Source organism: Ambystoma mexicanum, chromosome 2q (genome assembly GCF_040938575.1).
Source record: "Ambystoma mexicanum isolate Mex_15411 chromosome 2q, UKY_AmexF1_1, whole genome shotgun sequence".
Classification (NCBI taxonomy): domain Eukaryota; kingdom Metazoa; phylum Chordata; class Amphibia; order Caudata; family Ambystomatidae; genus Ambystoma; species Ambystoma mexicanum.
This window is the reverse complement of record NC_090924.1, coordinates 1,417,217,825-1,417,234,140: the sequence shown is the minus strand read 5'-3', so window position 1 is coordinate 1,417,234,140 and position 16,316 is coordinate 1,417,217,825.

Genomic DNA, 16,316 nt, shown 5'->3' with positions numbered 1-16,316 from the left:
AGCATTAGCACTTAAGCGGTGAACATCCGTGCATGTGATTGCAAGCATGAGCACTTAAGCGGTCCGCATCCCTGCATGTGATTGCAAGCATGAGCACTTAAGCGGTGAGCATCCTTGCATGAGTTTACCAGCATGGTGAGCATGGGATTACCAGCATGGTGAGCATCCCTGCATGTGATTACCAGCATGGTGAGCATGTGATTACCAGCATGGTGAGCATCCCTGCACTGCATGTGATTACCAGCATGGTGAGCATCCCTGCATGTGATTACCAGCATGGTGAGCATCCCTGCATGTGATTATCAGCATGAGAACTTAAGCGGTGAGCATCCCTGCATGTGATTGCAAGCATGAGCACTTAAGCGGTGAGCATCCGTGCATGAGTTTACCAGCATGGTGAGCATGTGATTACCAGCATGGTGAGCATCCCTGCATGCGATTACCAGCATGGTGAGCATCCCTGCATGTTATTACCATCATGGTGAGCATGTGATTACCAGCATGGTGAGCATGTGATTACCAGCATGGTGAGCATCCCTGCACTGCATGTGATTACCAGAATGGTGGGCATGTGATTACCAGCATGTTGAGCATCCCTGCATGTGATTACCAGCATGGTGAGCATCCTGCACTGCATGTGATTAGCAGCATGGTGAGCATCCCTGCACTGCATGTGATTACCAGCATGGTGAGCATGTGATTACCAGCAGGGTGAGCATCCCTGCATGTGATTACCAGCATGGTGAGCATCCCTGCATGTGATTACCAGCATGGTGAGCATCCCTGCATGTGATTACCAGCATGGTGAGCATCCCTGCATGTCATTACCAGCATGGTGAGCATCCCTGCACTGCATGTCATTACCAGCATGGTGAGCATCCCTGCATGTGATTACCAGCATGGTGAGCATCCCTGCATTTGATTACCAGCATGGTGAGCATCCCTGCATGTGATTACCAGCATGGTGAGCATCCCTGCATGTGATTACCAGCGTGGTGAGCATCCCTGCATGTGATTACCAGCATGGTGAGCATCCCTGCATGTTATTACCATCATGGTGAGCATTTGATTACCAGCATGGTGAGCATGTGATTACCAGCATGGTGAGCATCCCTGCACTGCATGTGATTACCAGCATGGTGAGCATCCCTGCATGTGATTACCAGCATGGTGAGCATGTGATTACCAGCATGGTGAGCATCCCTGCATGTGATTACCAGCATGAGCACTTAAGCAGTGAGCATCCCTGCATGTCATTACCAGCATGGTGAGCATCCCTGCACTGCATGTGATTACCACCATGGTGAGCATCCCTGCATGTGATTACCAGCATGGTGAGCATGTGATTACCAGCATGGTGAGCATCCCTGCATGTCATTACCAGCATGGTGAGCATCCCTGCACTGCATGTGATTACCAGCATGGTGAGCATCCCTGCATGTGATTACCAGCATGGTGAGCATGTGATTACCAGCAGGGTGAGCATCCCTGCATGTCATTACTAGCATGGTGAGCATCCCTGCATGTGATTACCAGCATGGTGAGCATCCCTGCACTGCATGTGATTACCAGCATGGTGAGCATCCCTGCATGTGATTACCAGCATGGTGAGCATCCCTGCACTTCATGTGATTACCAGCATGGTGAGCATCCCTGCATGTGATTACCAGCGTGGTGAGCATCCCTGCATGTGATTACCAGAATGGTGAGCATCCCTGCATGTTATTACCATCATGGTGAGCATGTGATTACCAGCATGGTGAGCATGTGATTACCAGCATGGTGAGCATCCCTGCACTGCATGTGATTACCAGAATGGTGGGCATGTGATTACCAGCATGTTGAGCATCCCTGCATGTGATTACCAGCATGGTGAGCATCCTGCACTGCATGTGATTAGCAGCATGGTGAGCATCCCTGCACTGCATGTGATTACCAGCATGGTGAGCATGTGATTACCAGCAGGGTGAGCATCCCTGCATGTGATTACCAGCATGGTGAGCATCCCTGCATGTGATTACCAGCATGGTGAGCATCCCTGCATGTGATTACCAGCATGGTGAGCATCCCTGCATGTCATTACCAGCATGGTGAGCATCCCTGCACTGCATGTCATTACCAGCATGGTGAGCATCCCTGCATGTGATTACCAGCATGGTGAGCATCCCTGCATTTGATTACCAGCATGGTGAGCATCCCTGCATGTGATTACCAGCATGGTGAGCATCCCTGCATGTGATTACCAGCGTGGTGAGCATCCCTGCATGTGATTACCAGCATGGTGAGCATCCCTGCATGTTATTACCATCATGGTGAGCATTTGATTACCAGCATGGTGAGCATGTGATTACCAGCATGGTGAGCATCCCTGCACTGCATGTGATTACCAGCATGGTGAGCATCCCTGCATGTGATTACCAGCATGGTGAGCATGTGATTACCAGCATGGTGAGCATCCCTGCATGTGATTACCAGCATGAGCACTTAAGCAGTGAGCATCCCTGCATGTCATTACCAGCATGGTGAGCATCCCTGCACTGCATGTGATTACCAGCATGGTGAGCATCCCTGCATGTGATTACCAGCATGGTGAGCATGTGATTACCAGCATGGTGAGCATCCCTGCATGTCATTACCAGCATGGTGAGCATCCCTGCACTGCATGTGATTACCAGCATGGTGAGCATCCCTGCATGTGATTACCAGCATGGTGAGCATGTGATTACCAGCAGGGTGAGCATCCCTGCATGTCATTACTAGCATGGTGAGCATCCCTGCATGTGATTACCAGCATGGTGAGCATCCCTGCACTGCATGTGATTACCAGCATGGTGAGCATCCCTGCATGTGATTACCAGCATGGTGAGCATCCCTGCACTTCATGTGATTACCAGCATGGTGAGCATCCCTGCATGTCATTACCAGCATGGTGAGCATCCCTGCACTGCATGTGATTACCAGCATGGTGAGCATCCCTGCATGTCATTACCAGCAATGTGAGCATCCCTGCATGTGATTACCAGCATGGTGAGCATCCCTGCATGTCATTACCAGCATGAGCACTTAAGCGGTGAGCATCCCTGCATGTGATTGCAAGCATTAGCACTTAAGCGGTGAACATCCGTGCATGTGATTGCAAGCATGAGCACTTAAGCGGTCCGCATCCCTGCATGTGATTGCAAGCATGAGCACTTAAGCGGTGAGCATCCTTGCATGAGTTTACCAGCATAGTGAGCATGGGATTACCAGCATGGTGAGCATCCCTGCATGTGATTACCAGCATGGTGAGCATGTGATTACCAGCATGGTGAGCATCCCTGCACTGCATGTGATTACCAGCATGGTGAGCATCCCTGCATGTGATTACCAGCATGGTGAGCATCCCTGCATGTGATTAGCAGCATGGTGAGCATCCCTGCATGTGATTACCAGCATGGTGAGCATGTGATTACCAGCATGGTGAGCATCCCTGCATGTGATTGCCAGCATGGTGAGCATCCCTGCACTGCATGTGATTACCAGCATGGTGAGCATCCCTGCATGTGATTAGCAGCATTGTGAGCATCCCTGCATGTGATTACCAGCATGGTGAGCATCCCTGCATGTGATTACCAGCATGGTGAGCATGTGATTACCAGCATGGTGAGCATCCCTGCATGTGATTACCAGCATGAGCACTTAAGCAGTGAGCATCCCTGCATGTGATTGCAAGCATTAGCACATAAGTGGTGAGCATCCCTGCATGTGATTACCAGCATGGTGAGCATCCCTGCATGTGATTACCAGCATGGTGAGCATCCCTGCATGTGATTACCAGCATTGTGAGCATCTCTGCATGTGATTACCAGCATGGTGAGCATCCCTGCATGTGATTACCAGCATGGTGAGCATCCCTGCACTGCATGTGATTACCAGCATGGTGAGCATCCCCGCATGTGATTACCAGCATGGTGAGCATGTGATTACCAGCAGGGTGAGCATCCCTGCATGTGATTACCAGCATGGTGAGCATGTGATTACCAGCATGGTGAGCATCCCCGCACTGCATGTGATTACCAGCATGGTGAGCATCCCTGCATGTGATTACCAGCATGGTGAGCATCCCTGCATGTGATTACCAGCATGGTGAGCATGTGATTACCAGCAGGGTGAGCATCCCTGCATGTGATTACCAGCATGGTGAGCATCCCTGCACTGCATGTGATTACCAGCATGGTGAGCATCCCTGTATGTGATTACCAGCATGGTGAGCATCCCTGCATGTCATTACCAGCATGGTGAGCATCCCTGCACTGCATGTGATTACCAGCATGGTGAGCATCCCTGCATGTGATTACCAGCATGGTGAGCATGTGATTACCAGCAGGGTGAGCATCCCTGCATGTCATTACTAGCATGGTGAGCATCCCTGCATGTGATTACCAGCATGGTGAGCATCCCTGCACTGCATGTGATTACCAGCATGGTGAGCATCCCTGCACTGCATGTGATTACCAGCATGGTGAGCATCCCTGCACTTCATGTGATTACCAGCATGGTGAGCATCCCTGCATGTCATTACCAGCATGGTGAGCATCCCTGCACTGCATGTGATTACCAGCATGGTGAGCATCCCTGCATGTCATTACCAGCAATGTGAGCATCCCTGCATGTGATTACCAGCATGGTGAGCATCCCTGCATGTCATTACCAGCATGAGCACTTAAGCGGTGAGCATCCCTGCATGTGATTGCAAGCATTAGCACTTAAGCGGTGAACATCCGTGCATGTGATTGCAAGCATGAGCACTTAAGCGGTCCGCATCCCTGCATGTGATTGCAAGCATGAGCACTTAAGCGGTGAGCATCCTTGCATGAGTTTACCAGCATAGTGAGCATGGGATTACCAGCATGGTGAGCATCCCTGCATGTGATTACCAGCATGGTGAGCATGTGATTACCAGCATGGTGAGCATCCCTGCACTGCATGTGATTACCAGCATGGTGAGCATCCCTGCATGTGATTACCAGCATGGTGAGCATCCCTGCATGTGATTAGCAGCATGGTGAGCATCCCTGCATGTGATTACCAGCATGGTGAGCATGTGATTACCAGCATGGTGAGCATCCCTGCATGTGATTGCCAGCATGGTGAGCATCCCTGCACTGCATGTGATTACCAGCATGGTGAGCATCCCTGCATGTGATTAGCAGCATTGTGAGCATCCCTGCATGTGATTACCAGCATGGTGAGCATCCCTGCATGTGATTACCAGCATGGTGAGCATGTGATTACCAGCATGGTGAGCATCCCTGCATGTGATTACCAGCATGAGCACTTAAGCAGTGAGCATCCCTGCATGTGATTGCAAGCATTAGCACATAAGTGGTGAGCATCCCTGCATGTGATTACCAACATGGTGAGCATCCCTGCATGTGATTACCAGCATGGTGAGCATCCCTGCATGTGATTACCAGCATTGTGAGCATCTCTGCATGTGATTACCAGCATGGTGAGCATCCCTGCATGTGATTACCAGCATGGTGAGCATCCCTGCACTGCATGTGATTACCAGCATGGTGAGCATCCCCGCATGTGATTACCAGCATGGTGAGCATGTGATTACCAGCAGGGTGAGCATCCCTGCATGTGATTACCAGCATGGTGAGCATGTGATTACCAGCATGGTGAGCATCCCCGCACTGCATGTGATTACCAGCATGGTGAGCATCCCTGCATGTGATTACCAGCATGGTGAGCATCCCTGCATGTGATTACCAGCATGGTGAGCATGTGATTACCAGCAGGGTGAGCATCCCTGCATGTGATTACCAGCATGGTGAGCATCCCTGCACTGCATGTGATTACCAGCATGGTGAGCATCCCTGTATGTGATTACCAGCATGGTGAGCATCCCTGCATGTCATTACCAGCATGGTGAGCATCCCTGCACTGCATGTGATTACCAGCATGGTGAGCATCCCTGCATGTGATTACCAGCATGGTGAGCATGTGATTACCAGCAGGGTGAGCATCCCTGCATGTCATTACTAGCATGGTGAGCATCCCTGCATGTGATTACCAGCATGGTGAGCATCCCTGCACTGCATGTGATTACCAGCATGGTGAGCATCCCTGCATGTGATTACCAGCATGGTGAGCATCCCTGCACTTCATGTGATTACCAGCATGGTGAGCATCCCTGCATGTCATTACCAGCATGGTGAGCATCCCTGCACTGCATGTGATTACCAGCATGGTGAGCATCCCTGCATGTCATTACCAGCAATGTGAGCATCCCTGCATGTGATTACCAGCATGGTGAGCATCCCTGCATGTCATTACCAGCATGAGCACTTAAGCGGTGAGCATCCCTGCATGTGATTGCAAGCATTAGCACTTAAGCGGTGAACATCCGTGCATGTGATTGCAAGCATGAGCACTTAAGCGGTCCGCATCCCTGCATGTGATTGCAAGCATGAGCACTTAAGCGGTGAGCATCCTTGCATGAGTTTACCAGCATGGTGAGCATGGGATTACCAGCATGGTGAGCATCCCTGCATGTGATTACCAGCATGGTGAGCATGTGATTACCAGCATGGTGAGCATCCCTGCACTGCATGTGATTACCAGCATGGTGAGCATCCCTGCATGTGATTACCAGCATGGTGAGCATCCCTGCATGTGATTATCAGCATGAGAACTTAAGCGGTGAGCATCCCTGCATGTGATTGCAAGCATGAGCACTTAAGCGGTGAGCATCCGTGCATGAGTTTACCAGCATGGTGAGCATGTGATTACCAGCATGGTGAGCATCCCTGCATGCGATTACCAGCATGGTGAGCATCCCTGCATGTTATTACCATCATGGTGAGCATGTGATTACCAGCATGGTGAGCATGTGATTACCAGCATGGTGAGCATCCCTGCACTGCATGTGATTACCAGAATGGTGGGCATGTGATTACCAGCATGTTGAGCATCCCTGCATGTGATTACCAGCATGGTGAGCATCCTGCACTGCATGTGATTAGCAGCATGGTGAGCATCCCTGCACTGCATGTGATTACCAGCATGGTGAGCATGTGATTACCAGCAGGGTGAGCATCCCTGCATGTGATTACCAGCATGGTGAGCATCCCTGCATGTGATTACCAGCATGGTGAGCATCCCTGCATGTGATTACCAGCATGGTGAGCATCCCTGCATGTCATTACCAGCATGGTGAGCATCCCTGCACTGCATGTCATTACCAGCATGGTGAGCATCCCTGCATGTGATTACCAGCATGGTGAGCATCCCTGCATTTGATTACCAGCATGGTGAGCATCCCTGCATGTGATTACCAGCATGGTGAGCATCCCTGCATGTGATTACCAGCGTGGTGAGCATCCCTGCATGTGATTACCAGCATGGTGAGCATCCCTGCATGTTATTACCATCATGGTGAGCATTTGATTACCAGCATGGTGAGCATGTGATTACCAGCATGGTGAGCATCCCTGCACTGCATGTGATTACCAGCATGGTGAGCATCCCTGCATGTGATTACCAGCATGGTGAGCATGTGATTACCAGCATGGTGAGCATCCCTGCATGTGATTACCAGCATGAGCACTTAAGCAGTGAGCATCCCTGCATGTCATTACCAGCATGGTGAGCATCCCTGCACTGCATGTGATTACCAGCATGGTGAGCATCCCTGCATGTGATTACCAGCATGGTGAGCATGTGATTACCAGCATGGTGAGCATCCCTGCATGTCATTACCAGCATGGTGAGCATCCCTGCACTGCATGTGATTACCAGCATGGTGAGCATCCCTGCATGTGATTACCAGCATGGTGAGCATGTGATTACCAGCAGGGTGAGCATCCCTGCATGTCATTACTAGCATGGTGAGCATCCCTGCATGTGATTACCAGCATGGTGAGCATCCCTGCACTGCATGTGATTACCAGCATGGTGAGCATCCCTGCATGTGATTACCAGCATGGTGAGCATCCCTGCACTTCATGTGATTACCAGCATGGTGAGCATCCCTGCATGTGATTACCAGCGTGGTGAGCATCCCTGCATGTGATTACCAGCATGGTGAGCATCCCTGCATGTTATTACCATCATGGTGAGCATGTGATTACCAGCATGGTGAGCATGTGATTACCAGCATGGTGAGCATCCCTGCACTGCATGTGATTACCAGAATGGTGGGCATGTGATTACCAGCATGTTGAGCATCCCTGCATGTGATTACCAGCATGGTGAGCATCCTGCACTGCATGTGATTAGCAGCATGGTGAGCATCCCTGCACTGCATGTGATTACCAGCATGGTGAGCATGTGATTACCAGCAGGGTGAGCATCCCTGCATGTGATTACCAGCATGGTGAGCATCCCTGCATGTGATTACCAGCATGGTGAGCATCCCTGCATGTGATTACCAGCATGGTGAGCATCCCTGCATGTCATTACCAGCATGGTGAGCATCCCTGCACTGCATGTCATTACCAGCATGGTGAGCATCCCTGCATGTGATTACCAGCATGGTGAGCATCCCTGCATTTGATTACCAGCATGGTGAGCATCCCTGCATGTGATTACCAGCATGGTGAGCATCCCTGCATGTGATTACCAGCGTGGTGAGCATCCCTGCATGTGATTACCAGCATGGTGAGCATCCCTGCATGTTATTACCATCATGGTGAGCATTTGATTACCAGCATGGTGAGCATGTGATTACCAGCATGGTGAGCATCCCTGCACTGCATGTGATTACCAGCATGGTGAGCATCCCTGCATGTGATTACCAGCATGGTGAGCATGTGATTACCAGCATGGTGAGCATCCCTGCATGTGATTACCAGCATGAGCACTTAAGCAGTGAGCATCCCTGCATGTCATTACCAGCATGGTGAGCATCCCTGCACTGCATGTGATTACCAGCATGGTGAGCATCCCTGCATGTGATTACCAGCATGGTGAGCATGTGATTACCAGCATGGTGAGCATCCCTGCATGTCATTACCAGCATGGTGAGCATCCCTGCACTGCATGTGATTACCAGCATGGTGAGCATCCCTGCATGTGATTACCAGCATGGTGAGCATGTGATTACCAGCAGGGTGAGCATCCCTGCATGTCATTACTAGCATGGTGAGCATCCCTGCATGTGATTACCAGCATGGTGAGCATCCCTGCACTGCATGTGATTACCAGCATGGTGAGCATCCCTGCATGTGATTACCAGCATGGTGAGCATCCCTGCACTTCATGTGATTACCAGCATGGTGAGCATCCCTGCATGTCATTACCAGCATGGTGAGCATCCCTGCACTGCATGTGATTACCAGCATGGTGAGCATCCCTGCATGTCATTACCAGCAATGTGAGCATCCCTGCATGTGATTACCAGCATGGTGAGCATCCCTGCATGTCATTACCAGCATGAGCACTTAAGCGGTGAGCATCCCTGCATGTGATTGCAAGCATTAGCACTTAAGCGGTGAACATCCGTGCATGTGATTGCAAGCATGAGCACTTAAGCGGTCCGCATCCCTGCATGTGATTGCAAGCATGAGCACTTAAGCGGTGAGCATCCTTGCATGAGTTTACCAGCATAGTGAGCATGGGATTACCAGCATGGTGAGCATCCCTGCATGTGATTACCAGCATGGTGAGCATGTGATTACCAGCATGGTGAGCATCCCTGCACTGCATGTGATTACCAGCATGGTGAGCATCCCTGCATGTGATTACCAGCATGGTGAGCATCCCTGCATGTGATTAGCAGCATGGTGAGCATCCCTGCATGTGATTACCAGCATGGTGAGCATGTGATTACCAGCATGGTGAGCATCCCTGCATGTGATTGCCAGCATGGTGAGCATCCCTGCACTGCATGTGATTACCAGCATGGTGAGCATCCCTGCATGTGATTAGCAGCATTGTGAGCATCCCTGCATGTGATTATCAGCATGGTGAGCATCCCTGCATGTGATTACCAGCATGGTGAGCATGTGATTACCAGCATGGTGAGCATCCCTGCATGTGATTACCAGCATGAGCACTTAAGCAGTGAGCATCCCTGCATGTGATTGCAAGCATTAGCACATAAGTGGTGAGCATCCCTGCATGTGATTACCAGCATGGTGAGCATCCCTGCATGTGATTACCAGCATGGTGAGCATCCCTGCATGTGATTACCAGCATTGTGAGCATCTCTGCATGTGATTACCAGCATGGTGAGCATCCCTGCATGTGATTACCAGCATGGTGAGCATCCCTGCACTGCATGTGATTACCAGCATGGTGAGCATCCCCGCATGTGATTACCAGCATGGTGAGCATGTGATTACCAGCAAGGTGAGCATCCCTGCATGTGATTACCAGCATGGTGAGCATGTGATTACCAGCATGGTGAGCATCCCCGCACTGCATGTGATTACCAGCATGGTGAGCATCCCTGCATGTGATTACCAGCATGGTGAGCATCCCTGCATGTGATTACCAGCATGGTGAGCATGTGATTACCAGCAGGGTGAGCATCCCTGCATGTGATTACCAGCATGGTGAGCATCCCTGCACTGCATGTGATTACCAGCATGGTGAGCATCCCTGTATGTGATTACCAGCATGGTGAGCATCCCTGCATGTCATTACCAGCATGGTGAGCATCCCTGCACTGCATGTGATTACCAGCATGGTGAGCATCCCTGCATGTGATTACCAGCATGGTGAGCATGTGATTACCAGCAGGGTGAGCATCCCTGCATGTCATTACTAGCATGGTGAGCATCCCTGCATGTGATTACCAGCATGGTGAGCATCCCTGCACTGCATGTGATTACCAGCATGGTGAGCATCCCTGCATGTGATTACCAGCATGGTGAGCATCCCTGCACTTCATGTGATTACCAGCATGGTGAGCATCCCTGCATGTCATTACCAGCATGGTGAGCATCCCTGCACTGCATGTGATTACCAGCATGGTGAGCATCCCTGCATGTCATTACCAGCAATGTGAGCATCCCTGCATGTGATTACCAGCATGGTGAGCATCCCTGCATGTCATTACCAGCATGAGCACTTAAGCGGTGAGCATCCCTGCATGTGATTGCAAGCATTAGCACTTAAGCGGTGAACATCCGTGCATGTGATTGCAAGCATGAGCACTTAAGCGGTCCGCATCCCTGCATGTGATTGCAAGCATGAGCACTTAAGCGGTGATCATCCTTGCATGAGTTTACCAGCATGGTGAGCATGGGATTACCAGCATGGTGAGCATCCCTGCATGTGATTACCAGCATGGTGAGCATGTGATTACCAGCATGGTGAGCATCCCTGCACTGCATGTGATTACCAGCATGGTGAGCATCCCTGCATGTGATTACCAGCATGGTGAGCATCCCTGCATGTGATTATCAGCATGAGAACTTAAGCGGTGAGCATCCCTGCATGTGATTGCAAGCATGAGCACTTAAGCGGTGAGCATCCGTGCATGAGTTTACCAGCATGGTGAGCATGTGATTACCAGCATGGTGAGCATCCCTGCATGCGATTACCAGCATGGTGAGCATCCCTGCACTGCATGTGATTACCAGCATGGTGAGCATCCCTGCATGTGATAAACCAGCATGGTGAGCATCCCTGCATGTGATTACCAGCATGGTGAGCATCCCTGCACTGCATGTGATTACCAGCATGGTGAGCATCCCTGCATGTGATTACCAGCATGGTGAGCATCCCTGCATGTGATTACCAGCATGGTGAGCATCCCTGCATGTGATTACCAGCATGGTGAGCATCCCTGCACTGCATGTGATTACCAGCATGGTGAGCATCCCTGCATGTGATTACCAGCATGGTGAGCATCCTGCACTGCATGTGATTAGCAGCATGGTGAGCATCCCTGCACTGCATGTGATTACCAGCATGGTGAGCATGTGATTACCAGCAGGGTTAGCATCCCTGCATGTGATTACCAGCATGGTGGGCATCCCTGCATGTCATTACCAGCATGGTGAGCATCCCTGCACTGCATGTGATTACCAGCATGGTGAGCATCCCTGCATGTCATTACCAGCATGGTGAGCATCCCTGCATGTGATTGCCAGCATGGTGAGCATCCCTGCATGTCATTACCAGCATGGTGAGCACCCCTGCATGTCATTACCAGCATGGTGAGCATCCCTGCACTGCATGTGATTACCAGCATGGTGAGCATCCCTGCATGTGATTACCAGCATGGTGAGCATCCCTGCACTGCATGTGATTACCAGCATGGTGAGCATCTCTGCATGTGATTGCCAGCATGGTGAGCATGTGATTACCAGCATGGTGAGCATCCCTGCATGTGATTACCAGCATGGAGAGCATGTGATTACCAGCAGGGTGAGCATCCCTGCACTGCATGTGATTACCAGCATGGTGAGCATCCCTGCATGTGATTACCAGCATGGTGAGCATGTGATTACCAGCATGGTGAGCATCCCTGCATGTGATTACCAGCATGGTGAGCATGTGATTACCAGCAGGGTGAGCATCCCTGCACTGCATGTGATTACCAGCATGGTGAGCATCCCTGCATGTGATTACCAGCATGGTGAGCATGTGATTACCAGCACGGTGAGCATCCCTGCATGTGATTACCAGCATGGTGAGCATCCCTGCACTGCATGTGATTACCAGCATGGTGAGCATCTCTGCATGTGATTACCAGTATGGTGAGCATGTGATTACCAGCATGGTGAGCATCCCTGCATGTGATTACCAGCATGGTGAGCATGTGATTACCAGCAGGGTGAGCATCCCTGCACTGCATGTGATTACCAGCATGGTGAGCATCCCTGCATGTGATTACCAGCATGGTGACCATGTGATTTCCAGCAGGGTGAGCATCCCTGCACTGCATGTGATTACCAGCATGGTGAGCATCCCTGCATGTGATTACCAGCATGGTGAGCATCTGATTACCAGCATGGTGAGCATCCCTGCATGTGATTACCAGCATGGTGAGCATCCCTGCATGTGATTACCAGCATGGTGAGCATCCCTGCACTGCATGTGATTACCAGCATGGTAAGCATCCCTGCATGTGATTACCAGCATGGTGAGCATCCCTGCATGTGATTACCAGCATGGTGAGCATGTGATTACCAGCATGGTGAGCATGTGATTACCAGCATGGTGAGCATCCCTGCATGTGATTAACAGCATGGTGAGCATCCCTGCATGTGATTACCAGCATGGTGAGCATCCCTGCATGTGATTACCAGCATGGTGAGCATCCCTGCATGTGATTACCAGCATGGTGAGCATCCCTGCATGTGATTACCAGCATGGTGAGCATCCCTGCATGTGATTACCAGCATGGTGAGCATCCCTGCACTGCATGTGATTACCAGCATGGTGAGCATCCCTGCATGTGATTACCAGCATGGTGAGCATCCCTGCATGTGATTACCGGCATGGTGAGCATCCCTGCACTGCATGTGATTACCAGCATGGTGAGCATCCCTGCATGTGATTACCAGCATGGTGAGCATCCCTGCATGTGATTACCAGCATGGTGAGCATCCCTGCATGTGATTACCAGCATGGTGAGCATCCCTGCATGTGATTGCCAGCATGGTGAGCATCCCTGCACTGCATGTGATTACCAGCATGGTGGCCATCCCTGCATGTGATTACCAGCATGGTGGGCATCCCTGCATGTGATTACCAGCATGGTGAGCATCCTGCACTGCATGTGATTAGCAGCATGGTGAGCATCCCTGCACTGCATGTGATTACCAGCATGGTGAGCATGTGATTACCAGCAGGGTTAGCATCCCTGCATGTGATTACCAGCATGGTGGGCATCCCTGCATGTCATTACCAGCATGGTGAGCATCCCTGCACTGCATGTGATTACCAGCATGGTGAGCATCCCTGCATGTCATTACCAGCATGGTGAGCATCCCTGCATGTGATTGCCAGCATGGTGAGCATCCCTGCATGTCATTACCAGCATGGTGAGCACCCCTGCATGTCATTACCAGCATGGTGAGCATCCCTGCACTGCATGTGATTACCAGCATGGTGAGCATCCCTGCATGTGATTACCAGCATGGTGAGCATCCCTGCACTGCATGTGATTACCAGCATGGTGAGCATCTCTGCATGTGATTGCCAGCATGGTGAGCATGTGATTACCAGCATGGTGAGCATCCCTGCATGTGATTACCAGCATGGAGAGCATGTGATTACCAGCAGGGTGAGCATCCCTGCACTGCATGTGATTACCAGCATGGTGAGCATCCCTGCATGTGATTACCAGCATGGTGAGCATGTGATTACCAGCATGGTGAGCATCCCTGCATGTGATTACCAGCATGGTGAGCATGTGATTACCAGCAGGGTGAGCATCCCTGCACTGCATGTGATTACCAGCATGGTGAGCATCCCTGCATGTGATTACCAGCATGGTGAGCATGTGATTACCAGCACGGTGAGCATCCCTGCATGTGATTACCAGCATGGTGAGCATCCCTGCACTGCATGTGATTACCAGCATGGTGAGCATCTCTGCATGTGATTACCAGTATGGTGAGCATGTGATTACCAGCATGGTGAGCATCCCTGCATGTGATTACCAGCATGGTGAGCATGTGATTACCAGCAGGGTGAGCATCCCTGCACTGCATGTGATTACCAGCATGGTGAGCATCCCTGCATGTGATTACCAGCATGGTGACCATGTGATTTCCAGCAGGGTGAGCATCCCTGCACTGCATGTGATTACCAGCATGGTGAGCATCCCTGCATGTGATTACCAGCATGGTGAGCATCTGATTACCAGCATGGTGAGCATCCCTGCATGTGATTACCAGCATGGTGAGCATCCCTGCATGTGATTACCAGCATGGTGAGCATCCCTGCACTGCATGTGATTACCAGCATGGTAAGCATCCCTGCATGTGATTACCAGCATGGTGAGCATCCCTGCATGTGATTACCAGCATGGTGAGCATGTGATTACCAGCATGGTGAGCATGTGATTACCAGCATGGTGAGCATCCCTGCATGTGATTAACAGCATGGTGAGCATCCCTGCATGTGATTACCAGCATGGTGAGCATCCCTGCATGTGATTACCAGCATGGTGAGCATCCCTGCATGTGATTACCAGCATGGTGAGCATCCCTGCATGTGATTACCAGCATGGTGAGCATCCCTGCATGTGATTACCAGCATGGTGAGCATCCCTGCACTGCATGTGATTACCAGCATGGTGAGCATCCCTGCATGTGATTACCAGCATGGTGAGCATCCCTGCATGTGATTACCGGCATGGTGAGCATCCCTGCACTGCATGTGATTACCAGCATGGTGAGCATCCCTGCATGTGATTACCAGCATGGTGAGCATCCCTGCATGTGATTACCAGCATGGTGAGCATCCCTGCATGTGATTGCCAGCATGGTGAGCATCCCTGCACTGCATGTGATTACCAGCATGGTGGCCATCCCTGCATGTGATTACCAGCATGGTGGGCATCCCTGCATGTGATTACCAGCATGGTGAGCATCCCTGCATGTGAGTACCAGCATGGTGAGCATCCCTGCATGTGATTACCAGCATGGTGAGCATGTGATTACCAGCATGGTGAGCATGTGATTGCCAGCATGGTGAGCATCCCTGCATGTGATTACCAGCATGGTGAGCATGTGATTACCAGCATGGTGAGCATCCCTGCATGTGATTACCAGCATGGTGAGCATCCCTGCACTGCATGTGATTACCAGCATGGTGAGCATCCCTGCATGTGATTACCAGCATGGTGAGCATCCCTGCATGTGATTACCAGCATGGTGAGCATCCCTGCATGTGATTAGCAGCATGGTGAGCATCCCTGCATGTGATTACCAGCATGGTGAGCATGTGATTACCAGCATGGTGAGCATCCCTGCATGTGATTGCCAGCATGGTGAGCATCCCTGCACTGCATGTGATTACCAGCATGGTGAGCATCCCTGCATGTGATTAGCAGCATTGTGAGCATCCCTGCATGTGATTACCAGCATGGTGAGCATCCCTGCATGTGATTACCAGCATGGTGAGCATGTGATTACCAGCATGGTGAGCATCCCTGCATGTGATTACCAGCATGAGCACTTAAGCAGTGAGCATCCCTGCATGTGATTGCAAGCATTAGCACATAAGTTGTGAGCATCCCTGCATGTGATTACCAGCATGGTGAGCATCCCTGCATGTGATTACCAGCATGGTGAGCATCCCTGCATGTGATTACCAGCATTGTGAGCATCTCTGCATGTGATTACCAGCATGGTGAGCAT